Here is a 23357-nt window from a genome sequence, read left to right as displayed (position 1 = left end):
TTAAAACAACTAGCAAAGTTAAGATCTGGGCTACTTCCCTGAAATGTTTTGAGGGGTCTGGCCTGGTGCATAACAGATTGGGGGCTCTTTGCAAGATCTGTTCTGTACAGTGGCGCAGTGGCTAGCACTGCTACCTCACAGCGCCGGGGACACGGGTTTAATTCCCACCTCAGGCAATTGTCCCCGTGTCTGCGTGGGTTTCATCCGGGTGCTCCGGTTTCCTCCCACTGTCCAAAAAATATGCAGGTCAGGTGAATTGGCCAGGCTAAATTGCCTGTAGTGTTAGGTGTAGGGGAATGGGTCGGTGTGGACTTGTTGGGCTGAAGGGCTAGTTTCCACTCTGTAAGTAATCTAATCTAATCTAATTAGGGTTGTTGGATTTGAAGGCAGCGACTGGTAGGAGTTAATGACTTTTGTGCTGGGTGTTGAATTTGATTGGTTTAAAAACTGCTTGGGATAGTAATGGCTCTTTCAGCCACCAAGACTTTTCTAGGGCAGAATAAGTGACTTTGAAGGTTTTACACAAGGTGATTAAGGCCAAATTGCTAGAGTTAGCTGCCTGTCTACTTTGGAATTAGCGGACGACCTGGGGTTGGAGCTACCTCTTTCTGTGAGAAAAGGAAAGATAATTACAGCAATAGCTCAGCATTTCAATTCACTGGAAATGTCATCAGAATCTTTAGAGATGGATAAAATTCAATTGAAAATGAAGCTGCTTGAGTTAGAAGCAAAAGACAAGGACTTACAATTGAAAGCAGAGGAAAGAGAAAAAGAATGGATTGCTTTAGCAGAACAAAAAGAAAAAAGGAGAAAAAGAGAAGGAGAAGAGAGAGAAAAGGAGAGAAAGGAAAGGGAGAAAGAGAAGGAGCTTGAACCTCAGAAATTGGCACTTAGACAGGAGTTCAAAAATTCACTTCTGGAGTAAGGAGCACTCACGTGGAAGAGCAGAGAGTTAAAACAGCAAGATTAGCAGCTGAAATGGCTGATGATTATGATTTGATCCATAAATCAAAGTTTGGCTTCCAAAATCAATTTCAATCTGTGAGGGATAGAAATTGGGGAAAAGAGAAATCTTTATGTGGAAATAGAAAGGTAGATCTCAGTCAAGATCATAAGGATCACTTACAATGGAGTAAAAAAGGAAACCCTTGAAGGGGACAGAGAAGTTAAAAAACTCTGGTGTTTTCACTGCAATAAAGTAAGCCATGTGAAATCACAGTGTTGGTGGGTTAGGAAAAGCACTGGGAAGCCAAATGTGGAAAACAGGATAAGCCAGTGAATTTTGTTGAAGTGGTAATGAAATGCACAGAGGAGGCTAGAAAGCTACACCAACATCTACAACCTGGTTGGAGATTGGCTAAGGAGGCAGTGCCAGATCTTCTTAAGCCATATACCTGTCAAGGTTAAAGTTTACTTACATAGGCCAGCAAGTTATAATATTAAGAGGTACAGGATCCTCTCAACCTGTGATGTTGAAAGATGAGGAGATATGTACCTCTAAAGGATTACTGCCAGAAAGGTTACCAGTAATGGGAATTAATAGTGAGACAGGAGGTGCTAAATTATGTAAAGTGAGGTTAGAGTGTCCAGTGAAGAGTGGAAATGTTGTGGTAGGAGGATAAACTCTCAGCTCCAGGAATACAATTTGTCTTTGCTAATGATATGGCTGGTAGGAATGCTGCCTACTATGATGAAAAGCCACTGGAAAGTCAGACAACTAACTATTGCAGGACACATATTTTTCCTGACTATATGGTAACGAGGCCACAAAGTCACCAGTTGAAACAGGAGAGATCAAAGAGTACAGATAAGAAAGTTGAAGTGGAATTCGCAGAGATCCTGTTTGATCAGATGGTTGAGACAAACCAGGAGCAGATAGACAACACAGCAGGCATCATTAGCTCAGATAAATTACTGAGTTTCAGCAGAAAGATGAAAATTTAATGCAATTGTATTGAAAGGCACACACAGAAAAAGAATCTGAATATATCCCTGAATGTTGCTATCTTAAAAATGATGTCATAATGAGGAAATGGAAACCATCTCATGTTCAGGCAGATGAGATATGGACAGAAGTTCATCAAGACGTATTGGCAGTGGGTGATAGAAAGGAGGCAGTGCGAGTAGCACATGAGCTACCACTACAAGGTCATTTAGATTAGATTACTTACAGTGTAGAAACAGGCCCTTCAGCCCAACAAGTCCACACCGACTAGCCAAAGCACACCCACCCAAACCCACTCCCCTTGCACCTAACACTACAGGCAATTTAGCATGGCCAATTCACCTAACCTGCACATTTTTGCACTGTGGGAGGAAACCCACACAGACACGGGGAGAATGCGCAAACTCCACACAGTCAGTCGCCTAAGGTGGGAATTGAACCAAGTGCTAACCATTGTGCCACCGTGCCGCTCACAAGTGAGAAAAACTCAAGCTAAAATACAAAAACATTTTTACTGGCAAGGATGTAATTGAATTTTGCCAGACATGTCATACATTTCAGGTAATTGGAAAACCACAGGCAATAGTAAAACCCGTACCTTTAAAACTCATTCCTGCATTTGAGGAGCGTTTTACAAGAGTCTAAATTGATTGCATATGACCCCTACCTAAACCAAAAAGTGGGAATCAGTATTTGTTAACAATAATGGATATGTTTACTAGAGTTCCAAAGGCCATTCCATTATGCAATATCAGAGCCAAAAGTATTGGAGAGGTGTTACTCCATTTTTTTTCGGAAATACGGACTACCCACAGAGATACAATCAGATCAAGGGCCAAACATTACAACAAAATTATTCAAGGAAGTTAGGAATAGCTTAGGAATAACTCAATTCAAATCCATTGCGTACCATCCAGAGTCGCAGGGAGGGCTAGAAAAGTGGCATCAGACATTAATGATCATGTTGAGGGCTTATGGTCATTACTATCCAGATGACTGGAGTAAGGGAATTCCATTTGTACTTTTTGCGATCTGAAATGCACCAAATGAATCAACCAAATTCAGGTCATTTGAATTAGTTTTTGGGCATGAATTGAAAGGACTGCTAAAATTGATTAAGGTGGTAAGGCAGAATTCAGAGACCACATATTTGGACTATGTGTCAAATTTTTGGAAATAATTAAATAGAGTGGGAGAGTTGGCTAGTTAGCATTTAAAAGTATCACAGCATACAATGAAACAGGAAGCAGACAAGAAATCAAAAACTCACAGTTTTGCTATTGGGAATAGGGTGTTAGTGCTACTTCCAATGATATGTGAACCTTTAAAAACAAGAATTAGTGGGCTTTATCTAATGGAAATGAAATTGAGTGAGGTGAACTATTTGATAAAGACTCCAGACAGAAAGAAATCTCACAGTGGTATCATATTAATATGCTCAAAAGGTATTTTGACAGGGAAGGAAAGCCAAAGGAGACTGTGTTATTGCTGAGAACACAGAGGGAAGAACCATGTTCAGAGGATTCTGAATTGGAGATTCTTCAAATGAGACAATGAAGAAGTTGTTAAAAATTGCAATAAATTATTGAGTCACCTTCGAGAGGAAAATCAAATGACCTGAAAGAGTTATTACTATCACATGGGGAAATATGTGGAAAAAGGCTGGGAAGTACTAATCTAATTTTGCCTGATGTAGATATAGGAGATGCTGTACTAATTAAGCAACATCCTTATAGGTATACCCCTCTAAAGTTGGCACAAGTTCAAAAGGAGATTGAACACATGCTCCACGATGACATAATCGAAGTGAGTTACAGTGACTAGAGCTCACCCATAGTCATGGTGCCAATGCCAGATGATACCCAACAATAATGTGTGGATTGTGGTAAAGTCAATTCAGGTACAAAGACTGAAGCATAGCCAATGCCGCATTTGGAAGACTGTGTTGAAAAGGTGGGACAAGCAACTTATATTTCTAAGTTGGCAGTGCTGAGAGAATACTGGAAGTACCTTTATCAGAAAGAGCGAAGGCAATTTTGGCTTTGGTAATGCCGAATGGACTGTATCAGTTTAAAGTCATGCCATTTGGTATGAAAAATGATCCAGCCACATTTCAAAGACTAACCAATAAGGTCATTGCCAGATTACCCAATTATGTCGTGTATATGGATGACCTGGTGATTTTTAGTCAAGCAAGGAAGGAACATGTACACCATTTATCAGACTTGTTCGAACAACTTCAGGAGACAGGTTTGGTGATCATCCTAACTAAAAGTGTATTTGCTAAAGCCCAAGACACCTCCCTGGGCCAGGTTATTGGACATGGATGAATGGCCTCACAGGATGCAAAAACAAAGGTGATTGGGGAGTTTTCCACACTATCAATAAAAAGAGGAGTACAAAGTTCGTGGGATTGAATGGATTTTATCGAAAATTCACGCCAAATTTTAGCAGTGTGGCTGTTCCACTCACTGAATTGTTAAAGAAAGGCAAGATGTTTCAGTGGGCTGCAAACAGTCAGAAGGCATTTCACAACCAAAAAGCTGTGTTAACCACTACCTCACTATTACTCACCTAATTATGCAAAGCCATTCAAAGGTGGCTATTGATGCAAGTGCTGTGAGTATCAATGCTGTGCTTTTATAAGAAGGCGATGAAAAAATAGGAAGACCTATCAAATATTCCTCCAGTAAGCTGAAGATTCATCAGCAGAAATATTCGACAATTGAAAAGGAGATTTTGAGCTTGGTGTTGGTGTTACAGCATTTCAATATTTATGTTGCCTGTAACGTATCTGAGACAATCATATACACTGACCATAACCCATTGAAGTTTGCCGAGAAATTTAAGGACAAAAATTCCAGAGTGTTTAGATGGAGCTTGTTGTTAGACCCATTCAATTTGAAAATTTTGAACGTGGCAGGATGAGAGAACATGATTGCTGATGCATTGTCGAGACTTGAAAGAGAGGCATTCGGTGACAGGTGTACAACAGACTGAAACAGAATATAGTCATGCATGTTTGCATGTTTATGATCAATGTAATGTGTGTATGTGTTATGGGGTGCCAACAGTTTAAATTTAAGGGGATTTAAAATGATGCCATCTTTTTTAAGGGGAGAGGTGTAATGATGCTGCTCCTTTAACAAGATTATGTTGTCCTTGTGTTTTTTTCAGGAGTCATAAAAGCTTCTGTTTTGTTTAAAATCACATGGTTTGACCAACTACATTCTTCCTGGAATATCCATGTTACACCTTTTTAAAACAATGAGCAAAGTTAAGGACTGGGCTACTTTTTTGAAATGTTTTGAGGGGGTCTGGCCTGGCCAATACACATCCAAACTCCTTTACTAAAAGGTCTGAGCAATGAAGAAAAGTGTGCTAAATGCCTTCTTAACAAACCTTTCTAAATGTGATGCAAACTTCAAAGAATTATGTACCTGAACCCTTTGGTTTCTCTGTTCTATAACAGTACCGAAGGCCCTAGTTCTAATTGTATAAGTCTTGCCCTTATTTGTTTTAGCAAAATGCATCACATTATCTGCCAATCTTCAGCCCTTGACCCAACTGATTAAGACCTCTTTGTAATCACCGATCACCGTCTTCACTGCTGACAATGCCATCAATTGTGGTGTCACCCGCAAACTTACTAACCATGCCTTCTGTGTCCCCATGTAAATCATTTATGTAACTGACAAACAAAAGTGCACCCAGCACTGATCACTGTGGAACACCAATGATCAGAAGCCTCCAGTCCTTAAAACAACCCTCCACCATCACTCTCTGTCTCCTGCTGTGAAGCTAATTTTGTATCCGATTGACAAGTTCACCCTGAATCCCATTTGATCTAACTTTACTAATTAGTCTGCTTGGATGGGGGTCTTTGTCAGGTGTGTTTTTTGAAACAATATGTAACTAGTCTAACTCAGGAGTTATACGAGACCTGGTTTTGGGGAATGAACCTGTCCAGGTGATCAAAGTTTCAGCTGGGGAGCTTTTCGGGAACAGTGACAATAATTCTGTACTCATCTGACTTGGCCAACATTGTCTATCTCATACAATGCAGGCAAGGTTGCCCCAAGGCATGGTACATTGGCAAGACCAAGCAGACACTACAATAACAGATGAATGTACACTGCACAACAATCACAAGACAGGGATGTTCCCTTCCAGTCAGGGAACACTTCAGTGGTCAGGGTGATTCGGTCTTGGATCTTCAGGTGACCTTCCTCCAAGGAGTTCTTCAGGACAAGCAACAACACAAAGTGATCGAGCAGAGGCTGATAGCCAAGTTCAGTACCCATGAGGATGTCCTCAACTGGGACCTTGGATTCACGTCACACTACAGGTGACTCCACACACACACACACACACAAACTCTTACATACTCACATATTCACACAGACCCTCTCTCATACACACACCCTCTCTCATATACACACATACACCCCCCCCTCACTCACTGACATGAGCACACCCCCTCACAGGCTTCTGCCCCATCACACTCACACGCACACACACTTTACCAAGCTTACACACACCTTCTCACATATACTCACACTCACATGCTCTCTCTCCCCTGCACGCGCACACACATACAAATCTATGGCATGAATTTGTATTTGCAAAATTATATTTACAGATACATTCTATTTTGCTCAAAAAATACACAACCGGTAGACGGTCAATGCAAGCAGTCAATCCATATAATATTTTGTAAATTCCACTTTGAAAATAGAACCAGTCTGACTGAAGATTGGGATACAGACAGACTCTAACCTTACACCTTTAATGCATTTTCTGAGCTGAGTTGTCACCTTTTTTATAAAACCTTAACTTGAGAATGTGACTGAATAGAATTTCTGGGACTTACTTACTAATGAACCAAAACCTGTAACCCATCCTAAAAGTTGAAAGACTTAACAACAATCAAGGTTTATTAAATATATCATTTTACTTCAATATCCTGTAATCTTTTGCTATAAATTCTGTGTCTTATGATTCTGCTACACAACCACCTGAAGAAAGAACAGCTAGTGCTTTCAATTAAACTCGGTGGACTATAATGTGGTGTTGTGTGATCTGTAACATTGTCCACCCAGTCCAACACCAGCTCCTCCACATCACAATAATTCTGTAAGTTTAAAATGGATAAGGACAAGTGTAGTCGCGGATGAAAGTATCAAATTGGGTAAAGGCCCACCATCTCAATATTAAGCAGGAACTGGGGAATCTAAATTGGGTGTAGTTATTTGACGTGTGTCATGTAGGAATCTTTTATAGATCAGTTGATTAGAGTTCAGCACCACCATGTTCCTGTGAAAATGAAAGATAAGAATGGCAAGATTTGGGAACCTTGGATGACAAAAGAAATTGACAGCTTAGTCAAAAAGAAAAGCAGTCAATTTAAATTTCAACACCTTCCAGAGCAGCATTCAAACTCATGTTCCGAGAGCACTGGCTTGGGATTCTGGATTGCTCGTCCAGTAATAAGACTACCATGCCACTGCTTCTCTCTATGCCACCAGTGTTAATGCAGTGCTCACCAGATTGTGACTGTGCATTTATTCTATAGAGATCACTGACAGAGGAGAATGTCTCTGTGCTGGTGGAGGCTCCAGCTGAAGCTCGGGAACAAAATTCTCAAACATGATGGTGGTGGCACTGAGGAGAGGCTGCCTCTTCTTCTTTCTCTTGTGCTGATCACTGGTTGCTTGAATTGAGAAGAGAAGTAATACTCTGCTGGTTACATACATGCCTTCATCTAATCGATATCTCATTCTGTCGGCACACCTAAAATCAGGACACAGGAGACATCCTCAGTATGCATGAGAATCCAATCTCTCCACCGGTGCAGGATTGGTCAAGCTTCCTCTTTGGCAAGATGAGAATGCAACTAGACACACACACACACACACACACACATTCCACCCATTTGCATGTCGTTCTTCTGCACACAAAAAGCATGACTGAGGCTAATCCCAATGGATGCCTGAGCATACAGATCCCTGACAACTCCTCAGAACGGAGAAAGTGAGGACTGCAGATGCTGGAGATCAGAGCTGAAAAGTGTGTTGCTGGAAAAGCGCAGCAGGTCAGGCAGCATCCAAGGAGCAGGAGAATCGACGTTTCGGGCATAAGCCTGAAGAAGGGCTTATGCCCGAAACGTCGATTCTCCTGCTCCTTGGATGCTGCCTGACCTGCTGCGCTTTTCCAGCAACACATTTTTCAACTCCTCAAAATCTCCAGCAAGACGTCTCTGGAAGCTGGGACCACCTCATTTTCTGCTCTTATAGATCTTGGACTTGGGGATGCAGGGTTTGGGTATTATTTGGAGAGAAGGGTGATCGTGATCAATACATGCAGTACTTATGCTCCTGGCAAGCATTGGGTGAAAAGCTATCTGGGGGCACTTTAGACTTCATGGCCAGACTATGAACAATAAAATCACCTATTAGAGTCAGAGAGTCATAGAGATGCACAGCACAGAAACAGACCCTTTGGTCCAACTTGCCCATGCTGACCAGATATCCCAACCTAATCTTGTCCCACTTGCTAGCAACCAGTCCATATCCCTCTAAACCCTTCCTATTCGTAGACCCATCCAGATGCCTTTAAAATGTTGCAATTATACTGGCATCCACCACTTCCTATGGCAGCTCATTCCATACACGTATTACCCTTTGTGTGAAAAAGTTGCACCTTAGGTCTCTTTTATATCTTACCCCTCTCCACAACCACCTGATGAAGGAGTGGCGCTCCGAAGCTAGTGTGCTCCCAATTAAACCTGTTTAAGTATAGCCTGGTGTTGTGTGATTTTTAACTTTGTGCACTCCAGTTCAACACCGGTATCTCCAAATCACCCTAAAGTTATGCTCTCTAATTCTGGACTCTCCCACTCCAGGCAAAAGACTTTGTCTACTTATGCTATCTTTGCCCCTCATGATTTTATAAAACTCTATAAGGTCACCCCTTAGCCTTCGACATTCCAAGGAAAACAGCCCGAGCCTATTCAGCCTCTCCATATAGGTCAAATCCTCCAAACCTGGCAACATCCTTGTAAGACTTTTCTGAACCCTTTCAAGTTTCACAATATCCTTCTGATAGGAAGGAGACCAGAATTGCAAGCAACATTCCCAAAGTGGCCTAATCAATGTCCTGTACAGCTGCAACATGACCTCCCAACTCCTGTACTCAATACTCTGTCCAATAAAGGAAAACACCTTCTTCACTATCTTATCTGCGAATCTACTTTCAAGGAGCTATGAACCTGCTCTCCAAGGTGTCTTTGTTCAGCAACACTCCATAGGACCTTACCATTAAGTGTATAAGTCCTGCTAAGATTTGCTTTCCCAAAATGCAGCACCTCGCATTTATCTAAATTAAACTGCATCTGCCACTGCTCAGCCCATCGGCCCATCTGATCAAGATCCCATTTTAATCTGAGGTAATGTACTTCATTGTCCATTACACCTCTAATTTTAGTGTAATCAGCAAACTTACTAACTATACCTCTTATATCTCACATGCAAATCATTTATGTAAATGATGAAAAGTGGTGGACCCAGCACCGATCCTTGTGGCACTCCACTGGTCACAGGCCTCCAGTCTGAAAAACAACCCTCCACCACCACCCTCTGTCTTCTACCTTTGAGCCAGTTCTGTATCCAAATGGCTATGTTTCCCTGTATTTCATGAGGTCTAACCTTGCTAACCAGTCTCCTATGCGGAACCTTATCGAACGCCTTACTGAAGTCCATAAAGATCACGTCTACCACTCTGTCCTCATCAATCCTCTTTGTTACTTCATCAAAATACTCAATCAAGTTTGTGAGACATGATTTCCCAAACATAAAGCCATGTTGACTATCCCTAATCAGTCCTTGCCTTTCCAAACACATGTACATCCCAATAAGGTGATCATGCCTTTCTTATTTCTCAGTTCCACCCAAATAACCTCTGGTAGTATTTCTGTGAATTTCTAGGAATATCAATTCCATGTACAGCTATAATACTATCCCTTATCAAAAACACCACACTCCCTCCTCTCTTGCCTTGCTTTCTGTCCTTCCTGTAGCATTTGTATCCTGGAAAATCAAGCTGCCAGTCCTGTCCATCCCTGAGCCATGTTTCTGTAACTGCTATAATATCCCAGTTCCATGTTCCTAACCATGCACTGAGTTCATGTGCTTTACTATTAGGTCTTTTGCATTTAAATAAATGCAGTTTAATTTATCAGTCCTACCTTGTTCTCTGCTTAGTTCCTGCCTGCCTTGACTGCTTGACTTGCTTCTTTTCTCAACTGTACCAGTCTCAGATTGATCTCTTTCCTCACTATCTCCATGGATACCCCCACCACACCTTACTAGTTTAAATCCTCCCGAGCAGCTCTCACAAATCTCCCTGCCAGTATATTAGTCCCCTTCCAATTCAGGTGCAATCCGTCCTTCTTGTACAGGTCACTTCTACCCCAGAAGAGATTCCAATGATCCAAAATGTGAATCTTTCTCCAATACACCAACTTCTCAGCCGTGCATTCATCTGTTCTATCCTCCTATCCCTACCCTCACTAGCTTGTAGCACCGGGAGTAATCCAGATATTATTACTCTCAAGGACCTCCTTTTTAAATTCCTGCCTAACTCTTTATATTCTCTCTTCAGAACCTCATCTTTTTCCCTTCCTAAGCCATTGGTACCAATGTGTACAATGACCTCCTGCTGGTTCCTTTCCCCCTTGAGAACATTCTCTGAGACATCCTTGATCCTGGCAGCAGGGAGGCAACACAACATTCTTGATTTTTCAGTGCCTTGGACTGGAGAGTCCCCGAACACAATCAATCTTTTGGAACCTGACGTACCATCCCCCCCTCCCCCCTCCCACATTGCATTAGAGCCAGTTTCAATACCAGAAACTTGGCTGTTCGTGCTACATTCCCCTGAGAATCCATCACCCCCTACATTATCCAAAACAACAAACTTGTTTGAAATGGGGATAGCAACAGAAGACACCTGCAGTACCTACTTACCTCTCTTACCTTTCTTGAAGTTAACCCATCTATTTGACGTATCTGTGACTTTTCCCCCTTCCTATAATGCCATCTATCACACCCCTTACTCTTGTAAATTCCTCATTGCTTCTAACTGTTACTCCAACCGATCCATTCGATCTGATAGGATTCTCATTCAACGGCATATATTGCAGGTATAATTCTCAGTAACACGTAAACTTTCCCTAAACTCCCACATCCAACAAGAAGAGCATATCACTCTACTGAGGGTAATTTTTGTTTCTTCCAATCGACAGACCCAGAAATTAGACCCATTTTATTCCTCTACAAAACACTGCTCCAGGCTAACTTAATACTTATGGCTTATGTTTTTAAGTTTAATCAAGACACTTATTTTAATAAAACATATAATCAAGAAAGAGCCCATTCAAGGTGCAAGGCTATATTTAAAACATTTCACTTATCTGTTTCTGTGTTGTGACCTTTCCCAAACAGATTCCTCCAAGATCAGTTGTGAATTTCACTGTTTGTTAATTTTCCTAGACACACTCCGATGTCCAGTGATACATGAATTCAACAGCAAAGGCATTAACTGCACAAGTTCACTGCTGTGTCATTGTGTGGGTTTCTTTCTCTCTCTCTCTCCTTCACTGACCTGACCATGTGCTGCCTTTGTCTGTTCCTCTCCCTTTCAGAAAAGCTGTTGTTTTGATTTTTTTTTCTCCAAAGTTCTGAAACAATGCAACAGCATATAAAACAGTAATTGCTGCTCCTGGAATTTGAGGAAATCACTTCCAGCACCTAAAATACCTCAAAATAGGAGCAGCCTGTTACAGCCAGAAATTTTTCCCATCCTCCATCTTATTGACAAGAACTTGTTGCCAGCCAGTCTGACCCATATGATTCCCTGTGCTTCCCAGGCATTATCTGGGATTGGTCAAAAAAAGTCGTCCCATGCCAGTCAGAGGTAATGCACATTTCAAAGTCTGATGCTGAAACTAGACTCCATTTTCGAATACTTTCTTCTCCTGTGCAGAGTCCCCTTGAAAGAGAATAAAGTTTTGCATATTAATATTTGGGAAGCTGTTTCTCTGTCATGATGTGAAAACGTCACTCATCCTGTAGTTCAGATAATCTTGACAACAACTTCCAGTTCCCGCTGTAGCCAAAATGTGCCTCGCCTTTAAGCAGTACAGTTAACTAAGTGGTTCTCGCCCACTTGGGCTGAGCACCTATGTTCACTTGCTGTGTTTTTGCAGCCATTCAACAACATATTTGGGACTGGCTACAAACCAGGATCATTTACATTGGCAGGCAGCATACAGTTTACATACTACTGTATCACTTTGAATGGTTGCGGGCTAATTACACATCCCTTACTCATTCTTGGAAGCACTTGGATATTTAATCTCTAAAATCCATCCTCTGTTTCAGGTTTCACCTACTTCAAAAAAAAAGCAAACCTTGCATTAACTGATCTACCAAAGGGATAAGAAAACATGATTTATTGTGCCTATCTTGGTTACAAACTTAACAAAAGTAAGGGCATACTTTTCAATGCTCATGGAAAATCTGAGATAGTTGCATCAGCTGCACTGGAAGGTGCAACTTGCTGTCAGTGTTTTATTACAAAAGAATAGACCTGAACATTGTCGTCTCTGAGGTATCTGAATCCACTTAGTAACCATTTGGCCTGAAATGTGCTTTTATACTCGCCCATCTAAATATAAAGGTGTATTCATTATTTATGACCACAGTGTCTGCTGATTAAGCTTGCTAACCAATCTTCTGTTATAGAAACTCAGTTCTATTTCAAGATTGATAGAATGGTTATTTGCAAACCCAGGCCATAGTCTTCTGAACATGGGTGAAGATACAGACAGTAGATCTTCCACCAAATAAACCCTGTGTTTAATCACACCATATGGGTGGGCAGCACGGTGGCACAGTGGTTAGCACTACTGCCTCACAGCGCCAGAGACCTGGGTTCAATTCCCGCCTCAGGGGACTGACTGTGTGGAGTTTGCACGTTCTCCCCGTGTCTGCGTGGGTTTCCTCCAGGTGCTCCGGTTTCCTCCCACAGTCCAAAGATGTGCAGGTCAGGTGAATTGGCCATGCTAAATTGCCCGCAGTGTTAGGTAAGGGGTAAATGTAGGGGTATGGATGGGTTGCGCTTCGGCGGGGCGGTGTGGACTTGTTGGGCCGAAGGGCCTGTTTGCACACTGCAAGTAATCTAATCTAATCTAAATCATGGTTTCAGGAATGGCTTGATAATGTTGTACCGTAATATTGTTAATACACCTGGAACATTTTAGATTTGTACCATTGACAGTATATTACCAAATACAAATATCATTAAAACTTAAAATATATTCACAGCCTTTATACACCATATTCATAGTAAGTGATCTGAACTTTTTGTGCATTTCCTCCCTTTATTAGTTGCTAATTAATCTTCATTGTTAATAAAAACATTCAGCCTTGTTATCTGATAAAGGATAAAATCTAGAGATTAAATACAGTGATTAACTTATTTTAGTGGTGTACAAGGTGCAAAGAAAATACATCAAAATATTGAGCTTAATCTTCTGAGCATGACAATTGCCACTCTGCTGCTTTTTAACGCACCCTGTCCCAGAGTTCAGTGTTTTAGCCTGAAAATCAGATGTCCTCTTGAGAAATGCAGAGGACATCTGATTCATGACACTTTTAACAGAGAGCAGGGTGAGCTCTGAGGCAAAACCATGCCCCTTTTGGCAGCAGTATCTGCTGAATTCCAGGGTTTAACAATCCAAAGTCTCATTGAGAAGGACAGAAGTATGCAAGGTAAATGAGTGAGGGGGTAGGTAGATGAAGGGGTATAGCTGACAATAAATGTTTGAGAAGGTACAGTGGATGGGGTGTCATATCAAATGTTGGGGTGGGAGTGTTGGGCATCTAGTTGAGTCAAGTGTCAGGGCAGTGGGTGTAGAGAAGTGCCTAGGGTCCCTAAGGAGGAAATGTCAAATGTTTGGGGGAGGCAGTTGTTTGAGTTGGAGTCAGGATGTGTGAGGTGTTGAGGGGATTAGGTTGATTTTTTTGGCAAATGGGTGTTGGGGGTTTGGATGTCTGGAGGTGCCATAGGTAACAGGACAGATATCAGATTGAGTATTCAGGGAAAGTCAAGTACTTCATGAGATTGCAGTGGAGGGGGTTGTACACAATCTGTGTGAGTGATTGGAAGTGTCGGTTTTAGAATTACCCAGGATATCAAGCAGGTATCAATTCCTGTAACTTTTTCTGGGCAACCATTCAGATAAGTACTTCAGAAACATCAAAATTCTCTAACTCAGAGTTAGGGACATTTTGGGAGGATTCCAGATTATGAGAAAACGTACAACAGATGTGTAAGCATCCCAAGCAATTACCACCTATTTCAGAGATTTGGGATCTCTGAGAACTCTCATCATATCTGCCAGGCCACATCCCTCTTTAATAGCTGAAAGCTGTAAGACGTAGGCCATAGTTTTGAGCAAGAAGCTAAGTTAGAAGATATTACATGATTATATCAGTCAGTGATATTTTCCACCAGACCTTGAATAGTTTATATCAGATGTGTTGTAACTTTTGTATGTGTGCATTTTGTTTGTCTTAAATGTGTTTTGGAAGTGTAGTTAAAAGTGGAGGCAGTACTTATGTTATTCTCCTGGGATTAAGTAGTGAACTCTGAATGTATGGCTGAGGTTTGACTGTTTCTGACTGTCATCTGTGTTGTCATTGCAACAAATCACTAATGCCGAGAAATGAAACAAGCAGTTAACAGGAGAGTTCAAATTTGTGGAATTAAAGCAGCTCAGCCAATTCAATCTCATCAGATTCAGAACCAAATACAGCTGATTGTAAAATTGCATTGTAAGTTCCTTCTGTTATTTTCTGCTGCGCCATAATATTTTGTATCACTTCATTGATTTTATCTAAATCATTGAAAAAATGTTGGCAAATGTCTGATTCAGTTTTATCCACTCAGTTTTCTGTGAAACCACGTTAGAACAGAGGAAATAGCCAGCAAGAAACACAGTTATACTTGGAAATGACTTTGCTGGTTGTATTGGAACATTGTTCTGAGGTATACTAAACAAATTAGACCGAAATGCATCATTCATAGGTTTTACTGGCTTTTCCTTCCGGACCTTTGGCCTCTATAATTATAGGGTTGTGTGGCATTTAATTTTAGCCATAGGAAGGATTTGATGAAGCAACTATAAATCCTTAATGAATTTTCTATCTTTCATAAATGAATTTTGTAGGCTACATAGACAGTTACTTCAGGCCCAAAAGATACGTGCTGGAATAAGCTATTCATCCGGTTACAAAGCGGAGGTTGACACTCCTCTGATAATCAAAACCAAAGCACCCAGAGAGGATCATCTCACCTTGTAATCTGATAAAGAAGTGTGACAAGGGGTATAACATAACTCTCAGCCTCCAACATTTAAAAGGGAATAGTTAAATGAAATGGAATCCCTAATACTTACTTTATAAGAAACAAGTAACAATTTATTTATCTAATTCTAACAATTAGCAATTAACAGAATGCCTAACAAACTGAACAATCACTCCGTAACTGAATACTACCTATTCCCAAACAAAACAAGATTCTATTTGTACACTGTTTCAATAATACAGTTTCTCCCTAAAAATTCAATTAATAAGAGCAATAAGTTAAACTTTGTCTGGATGTAGGTTTGCTCACTGAGCTGGAAGGTTCATTTTCAGGTGTTTTGTCAACATACTAGATAACATCTTCAGTGAGCCTTCGGATGAAACACTAGTGATATAGCTCGCTTTCTATTTGTGGTTGGGTTTCCTTGGGTTGGTGATGTAATTTCATGTGTTGATGTCATTTCCTCTGGTGATGTCATTTCCTGTTCTTTTTCTCCAGGGTATTAAATGGGATCCAAGTCAATGTGTTTGTTGATAGAGTTCCGGTTGGAATGCTTAGATGCCTAGAAGCATGGCATTCCAACTGAAACTCTATCAACAAACACATTGACTTGGATCCCATTTACCACCCCCTGAGAAAAAGAACAGGAAATGACATCACCAGATGAAATGACATCACCACAGAAAATGACATCACCAACCCAAAGAAACCCAAACAAATAGAAAGGAGGCTATCCCACTAGTGCTTCATTGGGAGGCTCACTGAAGATGTTACTGAGTAAGGTAACAAAATGTCTGAAAATGAATCTTCCAGCTCAGCAAGCAAGCTTACATCGAGAACCTCAACCTGAGCTACAAATGTCAAAACTCACTAAACTTTGTCTATCAATGTTCACACGGAATGGATCCTCCTGAACTTTCTTTATCTTCTTCCTTCATCTTCCTCTTTCCAAAATGCCTTCTCAGTCATTTTCTAAAGTCAAGAATATTAGCTGAACGTGCCATAATACCACTAATGAATAGGTGAATAGATGGTCTTTTGTTCATAGAGATCTTGTAAGAGTAAGATGGTTATTATTTTAGATGGCAGTTGGCTCTCTCTCTTAAGTTTCAAATGCCAGCATCTTTTATACCTATGGTTACATATTAAATTCTTATAATTTGATTGGTTTCTGGGTGCCAAAATAATCCGTTTTAAAATCAGTTGGTCCTTAGTCTCCAAGTGCCTTTTTAAATTAATTGGCTGAATTTAAATTGCCAAGGTAAAATGTCAATTCATTCCAGTGCTCTCTGTGCACCTGCACTTTCAACTGTTGTTCAGATTCATTTTTTAAATCACTAAGCACTGAAAAGAATACCATCTCTTAAAAGGATGTCACAATGCTTTTCCTCAATTCACAATTTTACCATTTTTACACACCAACTTCATGACAATCCTCTCAAGCCTGCTCCACCAATCAATAAGATCAGACAGATTTCATTGTGGCCTCAACGTCACTTTTTTTTGATTAGATTAGATTACTTACAGTGTGGAAACAGGCCCTTTGGCCCAACAAGTCCACACTGACCCGCCGAAGCGTAACCCACCCAGACCCATTCCCCTACATTTACCTCTTTACCTAACACTACGGGCAAGTTAGCATGGCCAATTCACCTAACCTTCACGTTCTTGGACTGTGGGAGGAAACCGGAGCACCCGGAGGAAACCCACGCAGACACGGGGAGAATGTGCAAACTCCACACAGAGAGTCACCTGAGGTGGGAATTGAACCCGGGTCTCTGGCGCAGTGAGGCAGCAGTGCACCAACGTGCCGCCCCCCTGCATGCCCCACTGTCAGCCCATAACCCTTGACTCTGTTGATTATCAAAAATTTAACACATATTCAGTGAGCCAACTTTCACTGCTTGTTGGGCAAGAGAATTCAAAACAGTCTGAGAGAGAAAAAAACACCCTTCATCACGATCTCAAATGAGAATACCTTGCTTTAAAACTGTACTCCCTAACTGTAGCACCACTATCATCCCCACTCCCATCCCCAGAGCAAACACCTCAGCACTTACCCTTCAGAATATTATATGTTTCAATCGAAATATCTCTCATTCTTCTATAGGCCCAACCTGTTCAACGTTCTTCATAAGATCTCCTCCCTGGAATCAGCTGAGTGAACATCCTCAAATCTGCTCCAATGGAAGTATGCAGCCCAAACTTTACTCAGTGTGGTCCCGTCAGTGTCCTGTATTGTAGCAACAAGATTTCCCTAATTTTATACTCCATCCCCCTCACAATAGAGGCCAACATACCATTTACCTTGCGAATTAGTTGTATCTGAAGCTGACTGTTAGTGGTTTCTGTGCAGTACAAGGACACAAAGATCCCTTTGAAATATTTCAAAGGATTTTCATTTATTCAATCATAAGAAATCACATTGGTGATTATTCAATCACCCACAATTATTGTGAAAACTCAATTGATTTACTAATGTCCCTTTAGGGAGGGAAATCTGCCATCCTCACCTGGTCTGGCCGCCAGACCCACAACAATGTGGTTGATTCTTAACCGCTCTCTCATCCAAGAGAACCAATCAATTCAAGGGGAATTAAGGATGAGTATCAAATACTGGCCTTCCCAGTGACGTACTATCACCCGTAAAATAATAAAATCAATACCCATTTTACAGGCAAAATAAAGGTATATATGCCTCCAATATTGTGAGCAGGAAGAAAGCACTCATTATAAGCCAGAAAAAAAAGTTGACTATTCTGTTGTATAGGCAAACAAAAAGTATTCAGGGACCATGTCTGAATGATGCTAGATTACTTGTATTTGTGAGCAAAGACCTCTGTGCAAAAACATTATCCTGAACACAACTGGCCCCAGGGAAACCAAGTCTACATATAGTTTGAAATACAGTCTTTAAAGCAAGGTCGCTTTCAGTCAGTACCCTGAAAGGGCAGGAGGTTGGATGAAGGGGGAGGAGGATAAACCCCCACATCCCTGTGCACCCAGAGTGAGCAGGGAGTAATTTCACAACCTGAACTTTAGTAATATTGAGGCGGTCACATGCCACTGTTTAATAAAAGACATCCTCACAGGAATCGGTCAGCTGTGGCTACAGCCTCAAATCAGGATGAAGGTAGCACACTGGCAATGGCTGCAAAGATGAACATAGAGTCATAGAGATGTACAGCACAGAAACAGGCATTTTAGTCCAACTCATCTGTGCCGACCAGATATCCTAACCTAATCTAGTCCAATTTGCCAGCACTTGGTCCATATCCCTCCAAACCCTTCCTATTCATATACCTATCCAGATACCTTTTAAATGTTGTAATTGTTTTAGAGTGAGGGCTATCTGCAATGTCTCCCCATTGAGCATCCATTGTCACATATGGAAGGTTGCTCAGGCTCAGTATTCCAAGAGAGCTGACCATAGGCTGTAGAATGACAAGTTGTGATGAATAGATCTGCAAAACAGAAGTGAGTAGGTTACTGACTCTCGCAACTCTGAAGACCGAATTGACCCAAGTTACCTGAAAAGAAGTCTTGGCTTTTGATTTAAAGGGACAGCTGGTGCGAGGCAATGTAGGTACAGCCTGGATGTGAGTTCTGTGGAAGCAACAATATGCTTGGTTATTGTGACATATTGTGACATTTTCAGAATGGTGCTTCTTTGATTTTACTGCTTTACCTAATGAGAAACACTTATTACATTTGGCAAGGAAGAATGGGCCCTGGAATGCATTTGAGGCAATACAATGATGATAATAAAGACGCAGGAAGAGGTCAGCAGCCTCTCTCCACAGCAGTTGCATGCAAGGTGGGAGAAATATACCACAGCACATGCATTAGATTCAGAAAAACCTCACAGTAGTCACATTCAGTTCATATGTTACAATTTTGCTCCTTGCTCCAATGTGCAGTGGGAAAATAGTTGATTTTTTTTCATTGTCATTGTACACAGGAACCTAGTTCTGAGTTGAATAAAAAAAGTAAGCAGATGAAATTTGTGAGGATTGTTAGCTGGAGTTGAGTCAAGATGTAACTGGGGTGATGGATGGTGATTGTGATTGTGTTGGTCAACCATGTAGAACTAATTTCTTGGGGTGGTGGGATAGCAGCAGGAATGTAGCTGCAACATAGGTTATTCAGAGGGCTAGATTCTCTGACCTACTGAAACGTCAGCAGTATTACTGCCTTGCAACACTCACCTATACCAAGATGAACCCTTCAAGGGTCTTGCATCTCTCATTCGGTGGTCTGCCATCATCCTCAGTGACACCTTTTTGCAGCGCAACATGGTGCCTTGCTCTTCTTGATTTCTTTCTCTGGGGCACCCTTTTCTGAACAATAAGCTGACATGGAGTAGCAATCAAATGCCATCAGCTACGAGAGGCATAGATTAAAAATAAATGAAAAGAAATTTTGAGGGGATTTAAAAAGAAACTATTTCATCCAGAGGGTGGTGGAACTCACAGTCTGAAAGAGTTGTTGCAGCAGGAACCATTATCGTATTTAAGAAATATTTAAATGAACATTTGAAATCCTATAACATAGAAGGCTGGGTGTCGAAGTGCTGGGAAATAGGATTAGATTAGATATGTTTCGATAGCTAGCAAGGCCACAATGAGCAGGAGGATCTTTTTCTGCGCTGTAATAAACTACATTTGTAAGACACTAATATCTTTATGGCATTAATACACATGCTGTGATACAATGCTGACATCATGAGCATGTCCCTTAAAGGTACATTGTATACTAACTGTGAGACCATAACATAATACACAGTGACCTCTCTGTGATATGCTAGCTAGGGAGATAGCTTCCAACTGTCTAGATTAGAGAGGTACATGAAGCCAGTGCCTCTGAAGGTGATTTTATTTGTGACTGGATCCTGTCAAGCTCCATAAGGTGACCTACATAGAATAATCCAGCAATGCAATAAAATTATTGCCTTGTGCAATATTTAGGTGGGCTGGCTTTTATCATGGACCACAGTCAAAAAGCTACCATATTTTAGGGTGATGGCAGACTTTCCAGAGGTTCCGGGTCTGATTGACTGTCATCACACTTCTTTTGAGTTGCCAGTGTGTCAGGTCTGCACAGTAGTCAACAAGGACCATCACTCTATCTAGGAACAATTGGTGTGTGACCGCCAGCAAAGAATGATGCAGGGGTGTGGCAGGTATCCAGGCAGTGTTCCTAACAGCTTTCTTGAATAATGGTAACTCATTAACTGTCCTCTACTCCTCTGCTCCCTCTCTTGTGTCCAGAGAGCATCTAAAAGTTAATGACAAGATCTCTGCAATCTCCTCCAATGCCTCAGGCACCAGTCTGGAATATGTATCATCTGAGCCTGGGGTCTTTTTCAATTTTCAGCCTAATTTAAAGATCTCGTTCTCCATCTTGCTGAAGCATGTAACAGTTTGTCACCAAATTGCTGTACTGGTCCACATATCACAATGTCTGTGATTGTAATACATGTGGAGTTACAAAAAATGTCTATTGAATCTTTGTATACTAGATGACACACATTGAGTTCTTATTTTATGGGAGCTAATATAAGCATTACTCAGCATTGCTGGGGTTAGAGCCATAGAATCATGGAGGTACACAGCACGGATACAGATCCTTTGGTCCAATTTTTTCATGCCAACCAGATATCATAAATTAATTTAGTTCCATTTGCCAATATTTGGCCCATATCGCTCTAAAGCCTTTTTAAATCATTCCCCTCTTGCCTTAAACCTGTGCCCGCTAGTTTTGGACTCCCCTAACCTGAAGAAAAGTACTTTATTATTCACCCTATCCATGCTCCTCATGATTTTATAACTTCTATAATGTGTCCCCTCAGCCTCAGATGCTCCAGGAAAAACAAACCCAAGCCTATTCAACCTTTTCCCATAGCTCAAACCCTCCAACCTTGGCAATATCCTTGTAAATCTTTTCTGAAGCCTTTCAAGCTTAACAATATTTTTGCTATAGCAGAGAGGCCAGAATTGAATGTAATATTCCAACCAGTGGGAAAGAAGCTCATCACTGCATCCGACAAGCAAACAGTGAAATAGAAGTAAGAGTTACCCACCATCTGTTTCTCCCACAATATTGTCTAGAGCACATTTTTTTTGCAGTCGGTGGGATGTTACTTTTAAGGATATTTAAATTGCCAATCTGAAGGTGGTGATTTCAAGTGCTGCTTGCTCACTGTATTGTTATGTTCTACCATAATGATAATGAGAACATGGACCCGGCATCTTCGGAATGGATATTAGATTGTGACTGATGTTCTTGCACTTGGAAGTTATTATTTAGCCCTGCATTTTATTCTCTCCTGGCAAAGAGGATCCCACTGAATGAGTAGATTGTTTAGCAGCGATTGCAAATTTCTCTGTGCTACAGGCTGCCAGTATGCATATGACTACGCAGCTATTGCATGTGAACTCTGAGGTGGAATGCAACCAAACAAAATTCACTCCCACCATGCCCAGCTGGATTGCAACCATTTCCAGGCTATCATTCAGGTCCAATACACAATATTCTAACAGAAACCATAATGCCTTCGTTCTGCAACAATACATGACATGGTCTGCGTTTCGGACACTGATAACCAGAGCAGGCCATTGGCAGACAGTGGTTACCCACTAACTGCATGCTTAATGATTTCAGTACACAACGTTTGACTATAATGAAATGCATGTTGCCACATGAGGTATGTTTAAGTAGACTGTTGACATGCTTAGCATGCTTAAGCAATGAGACCAGTGTCAGATTTGCTCAGGAGCAGCTCTGTACAACCAGGACCATACACATTTCATGATTTGTTACATGTCTTTTGTTGCCAGCTAAGAAAACGTGGAGGAGCAGAGGGAGAAAGGGAAGAGACAACTAACACAGTTTGCTTCCGGCTAGACTGTTAACTCATTGCAACTGGTGCGTCAGTGAAGTACAAGCAGAATTCCCAACAGTGCCAAAACTTCCCCTCTCTCTATTACAGACCATTACAGTGTCATCTTGATCACAATGCAATGACAAAATGCATCACCACGCAAATGTTTCCAACCAGCTGATACAAAAGTAGATGAAAAGGAAAGTTGTGAAGGGGATACAAACAGTTTACAGAGAAATATAGATGATCTAAGTATGTAGGCAAAATGTTGGCAAATGGAATATAATGTGGGAAAATGTGAAGTTGTTCATTTTGGAAGGGAGAACAAAAGAACAAAATAGTATTCAAATCGAGAAAACTGCAGGAAATTACAACACAAAGGTACTTGGAGCCGTTTGTGTATGAAAGACAGAAAGCTAACACACAGCTGCAGCAGGCAATCAAGAAAACTAATGAAATGTTAGCCCTTACTTCAAATGGGACAGAGCATAAAAGTAGGGAATTCTTACTGCAACTTTACAAGATGCTAGTGAGACAACTTCTGGAATATTGTTAGCAGCTTTTATCCCCTTATTCAAGGAAAAATACAGTCTCATTGGAGGCAGCTCAGAGAGGTTGAGTAGGATGACCCCTGAACTCATCTCCGCATACCTTGACACCGTCCTGTCCCCCTTAGTCCAAGAACTCCCCATCTACGTTCGGGACACCAGCCATGCCCTCCACCTGCTCCATGATTTTCGCTTCCCCGGTCCCCAACGCCTTATTTTCACCATGGACATCCAGTCCCTGTACACCTCCACACCTGTACACCCCATCACGAAGGACTCAAAGCCCTCCGCTTCTTTCTTTCCCGCCGTACCGACCAGTACCCTTCCACTGACACCCTCCTTCGACTGACTGAACTGGTCCTCACCCTGAATAACTTCTCTTTCCAATCCTCCCACTTCCTCCAAACGAAAGGAGTAGCCATGGGCACCCGCATGGGCCCCAGCTATGCCTGCCTCTTCGTAGGATATGTGGAACAATCCATCTTCCGCAACTACACTGCCCCCACCCCCCACCTTTTCCTCCGCTACATCGATGACTGTATCAGCGCCG

Source organism: Chiloscyllium plagiosum, chromosome 6 (assembly GCF_004010195.1).
Source record: "Chiloscyllium plagiosum isolate BGI_BamShark_2017 chromosome 6, ASM401019v2, whole genome shotgun sequence".
NCBI classification, from domain to species: Eukaryota; Metazoa; Chordata; class Chondrichthyes; order Orectolobiformes; family Hemiscylliidae; genus Chiloscyllium; species Chiloscyllium plagiosum.
Note: the sequence above shows the minus strand (reverse complement) of the source record.